Source organism: Phocoena phocoena, chromosome 9 (assembly GCF_963924675.1).
Source record: "Phocoena phocoena chromosome 9, mPhoPho1.1, whole genome shotgun sequence".
NCBI classification, from domain to species: Eukaryota; Metazoa; Chordata; class Mammalia; order Artiodactyla; family Phocoenidae; genus Phocoena; species Phocoena phocoena.
The window spans coordinates 11174498-11190740 of record NC_089227.1 but is presented as its reverse complement, the minus strand read 5'-3'; positions in this window follow the sequence as shown (position 1 = coordinate 11190740).

Below are 16243 nucleotides of genomic sequence, written 5' to 3'. Positions count from 1 at the left end.
CACACACACACACACACACACACCCCTCTTGCAAGCGCCCCAGGGAAAGAAACCCTCTCTGAGTTGGCCCAGAGTGGACAGCCCAAGCTTCCCCACGCTGACTGGCCGCTTGCCAAGAGGGAGAATGCTGTAAAGTGCATCGCACAGGTGCCCTCCAAGGGTCTCTCACTCAGCACCCGCATAACTTATTCCTGCATCTTCCTACAACATTGGGATTCTAAATGTAACCCAGATGTGGGCTGTGTCCCTCTTCACCTTGGAGATGTAGCTATAATTGGCTTGGACCTCAGCCAATCCCACAAGTTGGGAAGACCTAAAACCCTCCCTTTGGATTGCAGCAAAGTTCAGACCCCCCTGTGGATGCTGCATGACACTGCCCCTTGCCCAATCCACAGGAAACCCACCTACAGCAGGCACGAAGGGAGCTTGGTACATTTTAGTGATGATTTGGGTAGCTCAAGGGTGATTTTTCTCCATCCCTCTCTTTCAAAAATAAAACTAGTTTTTCTCTCTGTGTCTCAAACAAAGCAGTTGAGTGGCCAGCATCTGTTTCTTGAGGTCTCACCCTCCGTCCCCAGGAGCTTATTCACACGACATGCTGGTTTCTCTTGCCTCTTCCGTGTCTCTTTGCCCAGGATCTGCCCCACTGCCTTTGTCATCAGCTCCCAGCCACCTGGCAGCAGTGCTCGGTACTTCTTTGAGTTTCCGTAAAGCTAAGGTAACAAGCAGTGGCGCATGCTGTCTGCCGATGTCTATTATTTCACGTGCATGAGTACATTTTGCCCTGGACTCTTCATTTCGCCACAGCCTACTTGCAACTACACATGTTTGCATCATCTGTCTCCTTCCTGAAAACATTTTGAGTTTGCTTGGTTTTGCCCTAAATAATCCACTGACACATACTGTAGGTTTTACCGAGCGTTTTTATAAACAGGCTATAAAGGAGGGGAGGTAACATCAAACACATCACACCAGATATCTGCAACATTTCCCTCTAAACTTTCTGTCCTTCATTTGTCTCCGGCTGTGCCCCTACTACATTATTTTATCTTCGCCTGATCGGTACCCAGTCCCATTGATTTCCCTTTTCTTAGAGCAATCTGCTTCTGCGCCTCTAAAGTGGGTGTTCTGAGAGATTCCAGGACTCATCTTCCTTAGAAAGTGGTTGAGGACATCCATAGGAGCTCATGAGCTCATCTTATCTTTTGACTCTTACTCCCTTAAACCTCCACACATGCACCCAGCAACTCATCAGTGTATTTCTTTTCCAAAGGAGCATGAGGAATTCCTATAAGGAGTTTTGGTGAATGAAACTTCCTGTATTTGCTACATAAGAAACTGACAAAACTGAGGCCATGAACCTGGGAATGTAATGAAGAATTGGGATATTTCAAGAAAAGTCAAGAAGCAGTGGTCATTTGCTTGGGAACCATTGTATGGAAAGAGGGACCTCCCCCACCTCAACAACCGTGGGGTTCAGAGGAGGAGCTCTGAGACCAGAGTGAGGGGTAAACATGAATGGTGACGGGAAGAAAAATGGTGTCTCAACCCCCAAGTAGTATAGCAAGGCCAGCCAGCAGCAGCAAAGCTGTTCCAGCAGAGTTCATCTTGGCCATGGGAGAACATTCCTCAACCAGAGAACCTAGTGGGGGACAGGAAGGATGTAGGACCTCTGTGTCCCACTATCCCAACAGCTGAGAGCTCCGAGCCAGTGATTACTTTTATACCTTTGTTATTGTAACATTCCTTTCATGGCTCTTCCAGGGTCCATTGTGGCTGAGTAGAGAAGCACAGTCACATACAGAAGGTGGAAGATAGGACCCTCTCTCTCTCTCTTTCTTTCTCCCCATCTCTATCTCTCTGTCTCTAGCTCTTTGTCTCTATCCATCTCCATCTCTTTCTCTACCTATCCATAACCTGTAACATATGGTTCAGCTTTTTATGATAATAATTAACAGTCTCACTTCTTTGGGGCTTTCATATTAGTCAGAAGCCTCCAAGACAGAACAGACCTGGATTTAAATCCGTTCTCCACCATCACTAGCTTTGTAACTTTGCCAAGTCAACTCACTCAGTTTGCCCATCTGTACATTGGAAATAATGATATCCATCTCCCAGAGTTTTTGTGAGAAGGAAATGAGATGGCAGATTAGAAAGGGATGGGCCTGCTGTATGGATTAAGAGATGCCAAGAAAAGCAGATTTCTTCTTTCTCCTCCTTTTTATGCCAACTGAGCTCCACGTTACCAGTCACAGCCTTTTCACACTCAGTAAGGAAGACACTTGAGAGGTAGGGTTTCCAGTCTCAGTTCTATTTCCCCTATAAAAGTGTGACTTGTTTTGAATAGTTTTTTTGGTTTTTGTTTTTTTTTCCAAAATATTCAGTCACAAAACTATTTCAAGAGTCTATTACTCACAAAGAGCTCTTGGGAGAAAAATTTCTCCCCCAAAGAAACAACCTGCCGATTCCAGATAACGTGTTACTCTGCCATGCTCACAATCGTTTAGAAATCATTTAACACTACATCCTTCAAAAGCAACAAAGATCCATAGCACCCGACCCTTGGCTACTCTAGACTTTTCTTTATACAAACCCATCAACAGGCCTGGCCTGCAGGATCACAGTGTAGGGCAAGGCTCAGTGAAGAGGTGAGGTTTCCTTCCTAGTTTGGGTTGCTTACACCCAAGGGACTCTGGTTGATTCTTCGTTCAATCATGTATTCATTCAACAAACGTGCAGGGAGCATGTGCTATGAGACAGGCTGCACAAGTTCACTGGGCCTATGGCGGTGAGCCAGTGGTCACATTCCTTGCCCTCACAGAGCTTAGACTCTAGAGGGGACCATGGAGGACAAAAACAGGGCAGTATGTGACAGATTTTGGGGGGGGCTGCCATAAATGGAGGAGTCATGGGGGGCTTCCCTGAGGAGGTGACTGTGGCTGAGACCCAAGGATGCAGAGCAGTGCTGAGTCTGGCAGTGTGGTCCAGGCAGAGGGAAGCCGAGGAAGGAGCATGGCCAGAGGCTGGGAGGTAGGCAGAGCCTGCCAGATTCCAGGACAGACGGTCAGTGTTGGCTTTGCTTATATTCCACTTGACCCAGGAAATTAATCCCGTGGCCTTAGGTGATGTCAAAAAGGGTTTCAAGATCCTGGTTTTAAAGGCATATTATTATAATGAAGTGTCCATATATGCTTAGCTCATAATTTTACTCCTGCATGAATTAAGAACCGCACACTGCATTTACTTTTCTTTCCTTCAAGTTTCACATCACATTTGAAAGTGTTGATTCTACATGTTGCTTCAGTTCCCAAGACACCATGGAGAGAAACATATGCTCCACTTATTTACCATTTGACATACCGAATAAAAAATATTCCTTCTGCCCACTTCTTAAGCTCCACCAATATTAGATATGTTTTAGAACAGAAATATACAAGGTTACATGTGGTATCTATCTGTGGAGCACATTTCAAAGAGAGGCACGCCATGAGCACATTTGTATGAAGGCAGTAAAGTAAAATCAAGGTTGAGCTTGAAATACCAAATGCACCGCAGTCTTAGTTGCTTGTTAACTTGAATTAACAGTGCTTGAGCTTCTGCAGTCAGATTTCCTCTGCACATGCAAAATGAAGTGGAGAATTGAGTAAATTATCTTTATATGGGCCAGGCAATTAAGGCAAAACTTGGTTAGTTAGCCTGGATTTTCCAGATTCTGGTCTTATCAGAAGGCTGCGTCAGAAAGCCAGAATAAAACACCTTTCTTTTAAAAAATGTGATTATTTAAAAAATAATCACAGTGTTGATTGGAAAGGTGCTAGGGAAATAGTCAACAAGGTTAAAGTCTCCCAGAGAAGAAGCCAGGCCATGAAGATTCTATTCAAGCTTGCACTAATAAGAGAGATCTGGGCAGTAATTAAATTCCTGTATGTTTCTCAAAACGGAAGGGAGGGTGCTCAGCTTGGACAAGGTACCTTTCACAATAAAGGTTCTGTTAAGAACAGGTTTTAGGGGTTTTAGAGACTAACTCTTTATTTTGTATTGTCTATTATACCATGCTCTGGAGCAGGAATGGGCACAGACACCAACGTTTCCTAAGGGAAATGATTCATGTCCCAGAATCCTAACCGACAGCTCCAGCATGCTTTCCAAGAGTCTTCACAAAAGTGTCTCCTGGTTTATGGTGGACAGGGCTTTCCCATTCTTATCTCATTTCCACAAGATCCCAATTACAGAAGTAATGGAAGGAAAAGATTTAGTCCATCCACTTACTATCAAGTCAATATGGAGCGCTCTTACATTTAAAATTCAGCTTGGTGTTGGTGACAAAGCCTAGGATTAAAGAATCAAAGTCGATCTTAGTTCTGCCCCTTTTCGGCCATAAGTTTCTGGGCAAACTACTCAACCCCTCTGAGCTGCAGTTCCCTAGAGGTAAAGTCGAATCATAAGACTTAGTTTATAAAATGATTTAGAAAATTCAGTAAGATAATACTTATTCCCTGCCTGGCACATAGACACTCAACTTGATTTCTTCCCCGCCCCCGCTTTTTAATGATACTTAGAGTAAATCCATGGTAGGATCTCAATAAACATGTCTTAAATGAGTAAGATAGATAGATAGATGACAGGTAAATGGATAGATGATAGGTAGGTAGATAGATAATAGAAAGATAGATAGATAGATAGATAGATAGACAGATAGATAGACAAATGACAGGTAGATAGGTGGAGTGCCATGAGAAGAGACAGACTATAAAGACATGAAGCTGGATGTATTCTGCTCAAATAGGAGCTGGCGAGCTTGAGTGGCATAAAGGTCACAGAGACTAGAAGGAACATCCTTAGCTCAAGCTTGATTGAAATTAGGTTGGGCAGAGACCCACTTAGAGTAAACTCTTAAAGACCACATTCTCTGGAGCTGGGCCCCTTCCCCACACCCTCTGTTCCTCCCTCACCAACTTGCACCTAGTATAGATCTACCATTGCTCATTCAAAGACTTGTTGCATAGATCTAATAAAACCTGAATCCCTGGGATCTGTTTCCACCCCTGCCACTAGTACAGGGGTCCCCACGCCACACTCATTCCTCTTAATAGGGGAATAGAGAGTCACATCAGCCCACCACTGACATCTTCACAGGGTTCAACCAAACCCACCTCCTGGTCCCAAACACTGCTTTTCAGCCCTCAGTTTTAACGCTCTCCCATCTTATCTCTATATGCAGAGGAATGGTCAAAACAGCATCAACTCACATGTGAAAATTCATTCATTCATTTATTCATTTACTAACAAGTGCATATTTTCTACTGGACGAGGCTGTCTCTGAGCACTATACATAGCCTACTAAGAGTAAAACAGGAAAAACTGAGTCTTATCATGGAGCCATATTGATTTTAAAAGAACACACTGTACAGATGTGAAAAATAGAAACACATTGGACCTACAACACTCGCACCCAAAGGAATCCCCAATATTATGTTCCCCTCTCTAAACAACATTTTTGAAGGCCCCCAAAACAACTGTTATCTTCAACAGTTCATACAGTTTTAGTCCTTTGGGAATTAAAGGTTTATTGGATCATCTTTTTTTTTAAGGGACCATCTTCTTTCTGCTGGGACTATCTGGCAAAATTTTATGATGTCCCTGACACCTTCTGAGGGTGGGTTTATATGCATCTGATCTGTTATGCACCAGCCCCCCAAGCAAGCTTGTCTGTAATCACAGGCCTTTGAACGTGGTGGCTCCTGCTGTGGCCTCTCAGATATCTGAAGTTCATGGGTCTCTTTTTATTTGTAGGTCACAGAAATCCAATGGCTTGAATCACAAAGGGTAAATCATTAGGAAGATAATATAAGAGCAAGTTCCAGGAAGAAAGGATGCAGATGACCTTCAGAGCATCTCTTATCTCTAGATTTCTCTGTGCTTTGGCTAGAGTGTCTTGCTGAGAACTGGGTTTCTCCAACCACATGGTAGAACACATGACCTCAGGTGAGAAGAAAAGAAAGTTTACCACTTGTGGCTTCAGACCCTGGAGAGGGGATGGCTCTCTTATCTCAGATTAATGTCAAAAATCCCATGGGATGAATCCAATAAACCTGGATGTAGGAATTAGGACTTGGTGATTGGTTTGCTACATTGTAGGGTGTGTCTCAGAGTGTAGCCTAATTTCCACTTGCTCACGTTGGTGATGAGATGGTGGCATCAACCTCATGTAAAGTACAGGATTGAAGAGCATGAGATGGTAGACATGAGGGGAACTGTAGTAGGCAAGGCAGGGTGAATATGTATCATTTTGATATTTCAAGTTTGAAGTCTGTGTGGTAATGAGTTAGAAATATTCTGAGGATACTAGATACGTAAACATGGAGTTGAGACAAAGAAGCCAGACAGGTTTGAGCTGGAGATAAATTCTAAATACTTTGGAATCCTAAATACCTATTAGTGAAAATTATGGGAAAAGATGGATCCAACAGGAGAAGCAGAGAGACCCGAATAAGACAATGTGATCCAACCCTGGGCAATGACGACACTTAAGTGATTGACTAACGATGATACAGCAAGTGAGACTGAGAAGGTGAAGCTGGAGCAGTAGAAAGGAAACCAAGAAAAGAAGCATTGGATATCCCTGCCCTGTTCACCCCCACAGCTCCCAGCTAGTCAGTTTCTGTTCCTTGGTGGGAATCCTGTTTGAATAAACCCGACACCACACCCCCCCACACACAAAAAAAAGAAAGGAAGGGCTGTTAAAGAATGAAGTGGCCACTGTTCAGATATAAGGAGAGGTTAAATGACGTGAGCATGAAAAGCAGCTATCAGATTTGGCAATTTGATTTCCTGAATCAGCATTTAATGAGCATCTAATATGTGCCAGGCACGGATGCTGGGGAGGAGGGGAGGAAGGAAGGCGCTATGGTGCCTCTCAAACATTAGTGTGCATCTCAGTTACCTGGGGATCTCTGTACAAGGTACAATCTGCTTCAGTGGCCTGGGGTAGAACCAGAGGTCCTGCCTTTCTAAGAAGTCCCAGGTGATGAGATGATGTTTACTTGAAGGTCTCACTTTGAGCACTAAGAGTTTAGACACGATGACATTATAGGTCATAGTAAGTCAGCTTTGATCCTCAGTGAAAAAGTGGGACCTATTGGTGCCTTTGGAAAGCAGTTTCAGGTGAGTGGAGGATTGAATCCAGTAGACAATAGGTGTTCAGAGAGTAGGGATGAATTACTGTGAAGAGGAAAGTTTGGGTTGGTGGCAATGCAGCTGACCTGGGAACCTCTGGCTGTATGTGTAGCATTTTGATTGACCAACCATAACAAGTAGGAAGATTTTTCCAGATAATATCTTCTGTCCCTCAGCCATACTTCCCTCCTTCCCTTTTTAAAAACATGGTATGAACCGTTTTTGAGGTCCCTCTAGTCTTGACCAGGTATATTGCTTAAAATTTGGTCTATCCCAGACATATAACTGTAAAAACAAAATCAAAAAAAGGTTGTACTTGACAACAAAAAGACTCCTTTGGGAAGTTGATTTCTTGGACCAGTGACTTATGTTAATGTTTTCATTACTATAGTCTAAATACAGTCTAATACAGTCTAAAATTATTTGCACCATAAATTTTGACTGATTATGTTCAGCTGGTTTTACAGGGGGCAGGCCTACCTAATGTCTGTTTTCTCAAAGCTTGGGGGTCAATGCAGCGGCTAACGTTGTTTGTTTTGTTTTGGGGGGGAATTGGCAAGGTATTTAGAGGTGGTTGGTAGACGGGAGAAGATTCTAACCTGCATTCTCATCTCGGGACAAGACGGTGTAGTAGAAGGACTTTGAGCTTGCTTCTTCTTTTTTTTTTATTTTTATTTTTGCGGTACGTGGACCTCTCACTGCTGTGGCCTCTCCCATTGCAGAGCACAGGCTCCGGACGCCCAGGCTCAGCGGCCATGGCTCACGGGCCCAGCCGCTCCGCGGCATGTGGGATCTTCCTGAACCAGGGCACGAACCAGCGTCCCCTGCATCAGCAGGCAGACTCTCAACCACTGCACCACCAGGGAAGCCCCAAGCTCGCTTCTTCTTAAACTGCATTCTGCAATCACTGAAATGAAACGTGATGTCTTTCCTCCATCCCCCAGCTGCATGGGGCTGGGGCCAGTTCTAGCTTGCAAACAAGGTTCCCCAGGACTGATGTGGACAACTTGGTGTGAGTTTCCAGGCTACTTCTTGATTAAGAACTACCATATGACCCAGCAATCCCACTATTGGGCATATACCCTGAGAAAACCATAATTCAAACAGATGCATGCACCCCAATGTTCATTGCAGCACTATTTACAATAGCCCGGATCTGGAAGCAACCTAAATGTCTATCAACAGATGAATGGATAAAGAAGATGTGGTATATATATACAATGGAATATTACTCAGCCATAAAAAGGAATGAAACTGGGTCATTTGTAGAGACATGGAAGGACCTAGAGACTGTCATACAGAGTGAAGTAAGTCAGAAAGAGAAAAACAAATATCATATATTAATGCTTATATGTGGAATCTAGAAAAATGGCACAGATGAACCTATTTGCAAAGCAGAAATAGAGACACAGATGTAGAGAACAAACGTATGGACACCAAGGAGGGGGAAGGGGAGTGGGATGAATTGGGAGATTGGGATTGACATGTATACACTGCTATGTATGGAAGAGAAACTAGTGAGAGCCTGCTGTATAGGGCAGGGAACTCTATTTGATGTTCTGTGGTGTCTTATATGGGAGGGAAATCCAGAAGGGAGGAGATAAGTGTATACATATGGCTGATTCACTTTGCTGCAACTATACCCCAGTAAAAAAAAAAAAAAAAAAGAACTTCTAACCACTATCCTGTACAGTCATCACCTAATATATTGAGAGGCTTCAAGCAGCTCATCCAGCTACAAACATCCTTAGATCTCAGGGGGGATCAAAGCAAACAATGTTACAGAAAGAAGGAATGCAGAATATTCCATTTCTTTTCAAGTCATTACCAGGTTTCTGCATCTTTATTCTGTTTCCATTGAAATTTGTTGCACATGACCTGGTACTTAATTTTATAATGGGTTGACATGAAACCCAAAGTAGAAATCATTGACATTGCATTGGGCAGAGGGGCTACTGAACTTCCACCCATTCCTGCAGCTCAGCTGTTTCCCCAGGGAAAATAGGCATCGCATGTTCTGGTCTGGAGCCCCAGCTCTGGGCAGACTCCCTGCAGGAGTTTCTGTTTACAGATAATCACGGCAACTCTGCCTGAAGGAAGGGAACAACGCAGTGGCAATACAGAATAAAATGTGAACTTGCCCTTGATAGAATTACAATTCTACTTCTCAACCTTCCGAGCTGATCCACCAATCAAAACAGACCCAGAGCTCTAAGAAACACAATGAGTATTTGTTTCGATGTCTGGATCCACATATAGGTCAATGGATGGAACACTCTGGAAAAAATGACTCAATATTTTCATTGTCAATTACTAGAGGTATATTATTTAACGGAAAAAATAATTAGTGCCCATTTAAAAGTGATACCAGTGTACTTTTAGTCTTTTCCTAAACACCCTCAAATCTCAAATTGGTAATAAACTATAGAACTATAAAAGTTTCTACAGTTTTTCCCTCAATGCATCCCTGGAAATCTTCCTGAGAATCAAATCATCATAAAGTTGCTCAGATTTTCCTATAGGGACAATGCCGTAATTGGGAGTTGAGATATTGACTAAGGATTTGGAATCAAATAAATCATAAATATGGCCACTGATCTACCATAAATGCAAAGCCATAACTGCTATAAACCTCAGTGATCACTTAACATTTTAAAATTATGTTGTAAGTCACAGAGGCCTATCATTTTATGACTGTAGAGGACCTTTGGGATTATCTTGTCCAGCCCCCAATTTGGAGATAAGGAAATTTAAATCAAAGTGATTAGTTTAATGTACTTAGGAGCAAAGCCAGGACCATGGCTCCATCTTTCCTCTCTGCTAAGTTCGTCTCCGGCAACACCCTGCAAAATTAAACATGTAAATACCTATGAGAAATAGGAAAACATATGCATAGAGGAGAGGAAAAAGTTATTTTATCATCCATGTGACCCAATATTAGTATTTTTATTATAATAAGATATTAATTTGACATCTATTTCATACTTCTGTTATCCTTCTGAGCATTTAGGAGGATATTTTAGGGGACAAAATGATTCCTTTTTCTGCTTTTTTTTTTTAACATCTTTATTGGAGTATAATTGTTTTACAGTGTTGTGTTAGTTGCTGCTGTATAACAAAGTGAATCAGCTATACATATACATATATCCCCATATCCCCTCCCTCTTGCGTCTCCCTCCCACCCTCCCTATCCCACCCCTCCAGGTGGTCACAAAACACCAAGCTGATCTCCCTGTGCTATGTGGCTGCTTCCCACTAGCTAGCTATTTTACATTTGGTAGTGTCTATATGTCAGGCCACTCTCTCACTTCATCCCAGATTACCCTTCCCCCTCCCCGTGTCCTCAAGCCCATTCTCTACATCTGCATCTTTATTCCTGTCCTGCCCCTAGGTTCATTAGAACTTTTTTTTCAGATTCCATATATATGTGTTAGCATACGGCATTTGTTTTTCTTTCTGACTTACTTCACTCTGTATGACAGACTCTAAGGTCCCTCCACCTCACTACAGATAACTCAATTTCGTTTCTTTTTTATGGCTGAGTAATATTCCATTGCATATATGTGCCACATCCTCTTCATCCATTCATCTGTCGATGGACACTTAGGTTGCTTCCATGTCCTGGCTACTGTAAATAGTGCTGCAATGAACACTGTGGTACGTTTCTTTTTGAATTATGGTTTTCTCAGGGTATATGTGCAGTATTGGGATTGTTGGGTCATATGGTAGTTCTATTTTTAGTTTTTTTTTTTTTTTTCAGTATGCGGGCCTCTCACTGTTGTGGCCCCTCCCGCTGCGGAGCACAGGCTCCGGACTCGCAGGCCAGGCGGCAATGGCTCACGGGCCTAGCCGCTCCGCAGCACGTGGGATCCTCCCGGACCAGGGCACAAACCTGCGTCCCCTGCATCGGCAGGCGGACTCCCAACCACTGCGCCACCAGGGAAGCCCCTATTTTTAGTTTTTTAAGGAACCTCCATACTGGCTCCATAGTGGCTGTATCAATTTACATTCCTACCAAGAGTGTAAGATGGCTCCCTTTTCTCCACACCCTCTCCAGCATTTATTGTTTGTAAATTTTTTGATGATGGCTATTCTGACTGGTGTGAGGTGATACCTCATTGTAGCTTTGATTTGCATTTCTCTAATGATTAGTGATGTTGAGCATCCTTTCATGTGTTTGTTAGCAATCTGTATATCTTCTTTGGAGGAATATCTATTCAGGTCTTCTGCCCTTTTTGGATTGGGTTGTTTGGTTTTTTGATATTCAGCTGCATGAACTACTTTAATGTTTTGGAGATTAATCCTTTGTCAGTTGCTTTGTTTGCAAATATTTTCTCCCATTCTGAGGGTTGCCTTTTCGTCTTATTTATGGTTTCCTTTGCTGTGCAAAAGCTTTTAAGTTTCATTAGGTCCCATTTGTTTAATTTTGTTTTTATTTCCATTTCTCTAGGAGGTGGGTCAACAAGGATCTTGCTGTGATTTATGTCATAGAGTGTCCTGCCTATGTTTTCCTCTAAGAGTTTGATGGTGTCTGGCCTTACATTTAAGACTTTAATCCATTTTGAGTTTATTTTTGTTTATGGTGTTAGGGAGTTTTCTACTTTCATTCCTTGACATGTAGCTGTCCAGTTTTCCCAGCACCACTTATTGAAGAGTCTGTCTTTTCTCCATCATATATTCTTGCCTCCTTTATTAAAGATAAGGTGAACATATGTGTGTGGGTTTATCTCTGGGCTTTCTATCCTGTTCCATTGATCTATATTTCTGTTTTTGTGCCAGTACCATACTGTCTTGGTTACTGTAGTTTTGTAGTATAGTCTGAAGTCAGGGAGCCTGATTCCTCCAGCTCCGTTATCCTTTCTCAAGATTGCTTTGGCTACTTGGGGTCTTTTGTGTTCCATACAAATTGTAAAATTTTTTGTTCTACTTCTGTGAAAAATGCCAGTGGTAGTTTGACAGGGATTGCATTGAATCTGTAGATTGCTTTGGGTAGTATAATCATTTTCACAGTGTTGATTCTTCCAGTCCAAGAACATGGTATATCTCTCCATCTGCTTGTAACGTCTTTAATTTCTCTCATCAGTGTCTTATGGCTTTCTGCATACAGGTTTTTTGTCTCCTTAGGTAGGTTTATTCCTACGTATTTTATTCTTTTTGTTGCAGTGGTAAATGGGAGTGTTTCCTTAATTTCTCTTTCAGATTTTTCATCGTTAGTGTACAGGAATGCAAGAGATTTCTGTACATTAATTTTGTATCCTGCTACTTTACCAAATTCATTGATTAGCTCTAATCATTTTCTAGTAACGTCTTTAGGGTTCTCTATGTATAGTGTCATGTCATCTGCAAACAGTGACAGTTTTACTTCTTCTTTTCTGATTTGGATTCCTTTTATTTCTTTTTCTTCTCTGAGTGCCATGGCTAAAACTTCCAGAACTATGTTGAATAATAGTGGTGAGAGTGGGCAACCTTGTCTTGTTCCTGATCTTGGTGGAAATGGTTTCAGTTTTTCACCATTGAGAATGATGCTTGCTGTAGGTTTGTTGTATATGGCCTTCATTATGTTGAGGTAGGTTCCCTCTGTGCCTACTTTCTGGAGGGTTTTTATCATAAATGGGTGTTGAATTTTGTCAAAAGCTTTTTCTGCATCTATTGAGATTATCATATGGTTTTTATCCTTCAATTTGTTAATATGGTGTATTACATTGATTGATTTGCATATACTGAAGAATCCTTGCATTCCTGGGATAAATCCCACTTGATCATGGTGTATGATCCTTTTAATGTGTGATGGATTGTTTGCTAGTATTTTGTTGAAGATTTTTGCATCTATGTTATCAGTGATACTGGCCTGTAGTTTTCCTTCTTTGTGACATCTTTGGTTTTGGTATCAGGGTGATGGTGGCCTTGTAGAATGAGTTTGGGAGTGTTCCTCCCTCTGCTACATTTTGAAAGAGTTTGAGAAGGATAGGTGTTAGCTCTTCTCTAAATGTTTGATAGAATTCACCTGTGAAGCCATCTGGTCCTGGGCTTTTGTTTGTTGGAAGATTTTTAATCACAGTTTCAATTTCAGAGCTTGTGATTGCTCTGTTTATATTTTCTATTTCTTCTTGGTTCAGTCTCAGAAAGTTGTGCTTTTCTAAGAATGTGTCCATTTCTTCCAGTTTGCCCATTTTATTGGCATATAGTTTGCTTGTAGTAATCTCTCATGATCCTTTGTATTTCTGCAGAGTCAGTTGTTACTTCCCCTTTTTCATTTCAAATTCTATTGATTTGAGTCTTCTCCCTTTTTTTCTTGGTGAGTCTGGCTAATGGCTTATCAATTTTGTTTATCTTCTCAAAGAACCAGCTTTTAGTTCTGCTGATCTTTGCTATTGTTTCCTTCATTTCTTTTTCATTTATTTCTGATCTGATCTTTATGATTTCTTTTCTTCTGCTAACTTTGGGGTGTTTTTGTTCTTGTTTCTCTAATTGCTTTAGGTGTAAGGTTAGGTTGTTTATTTGAGATGTTTCTTGAGGTAAGCTTGTATTGCTATAAACTTCCCTCTTAGAACTGCTTTTCCTTCATCCCATAGGTTTTGAGTCATCGTGTTTTCGTTGTCATTTGTTTCCAGGGTTTTTTATTGTTTTTTGTTTTTTTTGTGGTACATGGGCCTCTCACTGCTGTGGCCTCTCCCGTTGCGGAGCACAGGCTCCAGACACACAGGCTCAGTGGCCATGGCTCACGGGACCAGCCACTCTGCGGCACGAGGGATCCTCCCGGACCAGGGCACGAACCCGTGTCCCCTGCATTGGCAGGCAGACTCTCAACCACTGCGCCACTAGGGAAGCCCTGTTTCCAGGTATTTTTTGATTTCCTCTTTGATTTCTTCAGTGATCTCTTGGTTATTTAGTAGTGTGTTGTTTAGCCTCCATGTGTTTGTGTTTTTTATAGATTTTTTTCCTGTAATTTCCTGTAAACACAGGTCTCCTAGTGTTGTGGTTGGAAGAGATACTTGATACAGTTTCAATTTTCTTAAATTTACCCAGGCTTGATTTGTGACCCAAGATATGATCTGTCCTGGAGAATGTTCCATGAACACTTAAGAAGAAAGTGTATTCTGTTGTTTTTGGATGGAATGCTCTATAAATATCAATTATGTCCATCTTGTATAATGTATCATTTAAAGCTTGTGTTTCCTTATTTATTTTCACTTTGGATGATCTGTCCATTGGTGAAAGTGGGATGTTAAAGTCACCTACTATTATTGTGCTACTGTCGATTTCCCTTTTTTTTTTTTTTTTTTTTGTGGTACACGGGCCTCTCACTGTTGTGGTCTCTCCCGTTGCGGAGCACAGGCTCCGGACGCGCAGGCACAGCAGCCATGGCTCACGGGCCCAGCCGCTCCGCGGCATGTGGGATCTTCCCGGACTGGGGCACGAACCCGTGTTCCCTGCATCGGCAGGCGGACTCTCAGCCACTGCGCCACCAGGGAAGCCCCGATTTCCCTTTTTATGGCTGTTAGCACTTGCCTTATGTATTGAGGTGCTCCTATGTTGGGTGCATAAATATTTACAATTATTATATCTTCTTCTTGGATTGATCCCTTGATCATTAAGTAGTGCCCTTCCTTGTCTCTTGTAATAGTCTTTGTTTTAAAGTTTATTTTGTCTGATATGAGAATTGCTACTCCAGCTTTCCTTTGATTTCCATTTGCATGAAATATCTTTTTCCATCCCCTCATTTTCCATCTGTATGTGTCCCTAGGTCTGAAGTGGGTCTCTTGTAGACAGCATATGGATAGGCCTTGTTTTTGTAACTATTCAGCCAGTCTATGTCTTTTTGTTGCAGCATTTAATCCATTTACATTTAAGGTATTTATTGATATGTATGTTCCTATTACCATTGTCTTAATTGTTTTGGGTTTGTTATCGTCTTTTCCTTCTCTTGTGTTTTCTGCCTAGAGGAATTCCTTTAGCATTTGCTGTAATGCTGGTTTTGTAGTGCTGAATTCTCTTAACTTTTGCTTGTCTGTAAAGGTTTTAATTTCTCTGTCGAATCTGAATGAGATACTTGCTGGGTAGAGTAATCTTGGTTGTAGGTTTTTCCCTTTCATCACTTTAAATATGTCCTGCCACTCCCTTCGGGCTTGCAGAGTTTCTGCTGAAAGATCAGTTGTTAACCTTATGGGGATTCCCTTGTACGTTATTCATTGTTTTTCCCTTGCTGCTTTTAATATTTTTTCTTTGTATTTAATTTTTGATAGTTTGATTAATATGTGTCTTGGCATGTTTCTCCTTGGATTTAACCTGTATGGGACTCTCTGTGCTTCCTGGACTTGATTGACTATTTCCTTTTCCATGTTAGGGAAGTTTTCAACTATAATCTCTTCAAATATTTTCTCAGGCTCTTTCTTTTTCTTTTCTTCTTCTGAGACTCGTATAATTTGAATGTTGGTGCATTTAATGTTGTCCCAGAGGTCTCTGAGACTGTTTTCAATTCTTTTCATTCTTTTTTCTTTTTTCTGCTCTGTGGTAGTTAGTTCCACTATCTTATCTTCAAGGTCACTTATCCATTTTTCTGCCTCAGTTATACTGCTATTGATTCCTTCTAGAGTACTTTTAATTTCATTTATTGTGTTATCTCTTTTTGTTTGCTCTTTAGTTCTTCTAGGTCCTTGTTCAACGTTTCTTGTATTTTCTCCATTCTATTTCTAAGATTTTGGATCATCTTTACTGTTGTTACTCTGAATTCTTTTTCAGGTAGACTGCCTATTTCCTCTTCATTTGTTTGGTCTGGTGGGTTTTTACCTTGCTCCTTCATCTACTGCACATTTCTCTGTCTTCTCATTTTACTTAATTACTGTGTTTGCGGTCTCCTTTTCGCAGGCCGCAGGCTCGTAGTCCCCGTTGTTTTTGGTGTCTGCCCTCGGTGGGTGAGGTTGGTCCAGTGGGTTGTGTAGGCTTCCTTGTGGAGGGGACTGGTGCCTGTGTTCTGGTGGTGGGTGGGGCTGGATCTTGTCTTTCTGGTGAGCAGGGCCTTGTCTGGAGTGGTGTTTTGGGGTGTCTGTGAACTTAGTATGATTTTAGG